Source organism: Dinoponera quadriceps, unplaced genomic scaffold (genome assembly GCF_001313825.1).
Source record: "Dinoponera quadriceps isolate SergipeBrazil2010 unplaced genomic scaffold, ASM131382v1 scaffold12830, whole genome shotgun sequence".
Lineage (NCBI taxonomy): Eukaryota > Metazoa > Arthropoda > Insecta > Hymenoptera > Formicidae > Dinoponera > Dinoponera quadriceps.
Genome location: NW_014566551.1, coordinates 855 through 1,259, shown reverse-complemented (window position 1 = coordinate 1,259; position 405 = coordinate 855).

Below are 405 nucleotides of genomic sequence, written 5' to 3'. Positions count from 1 at the left end.
AAAACGACAGCGTCGAAAAGTCTTCAGCAAAGTTAGAATTAGTGCCCGACAGCCACTCCTCGGCTAGAGGCCTCGGCGTGGAGTAATCGTCGCCACCACTCCTCGGCAGGCCTCGTCGTGGTGGTTGGCTTTTTTGCACTCCCTCGCTTTCGCTCGCGAGTGCGTATGTATCTATGAGGTACAAACCCGACAACAGAGGCTTAATCTCAGCGGATCGTAACAACAAGGCTACTCTACCGCTTACAATACCCCGTTGCACATCTAAGTCGTATGCAAAGGATCCATCCCCGCCCGTGTGACATTGCAATCCATGGACACCCAGCAGCCTTTCCGCCACTGGGCAAACTCCACCTTGTATGGTTCCGCGCCGTAGCTTATTCGTATCCAACTAGCAGCAGGCGAGGC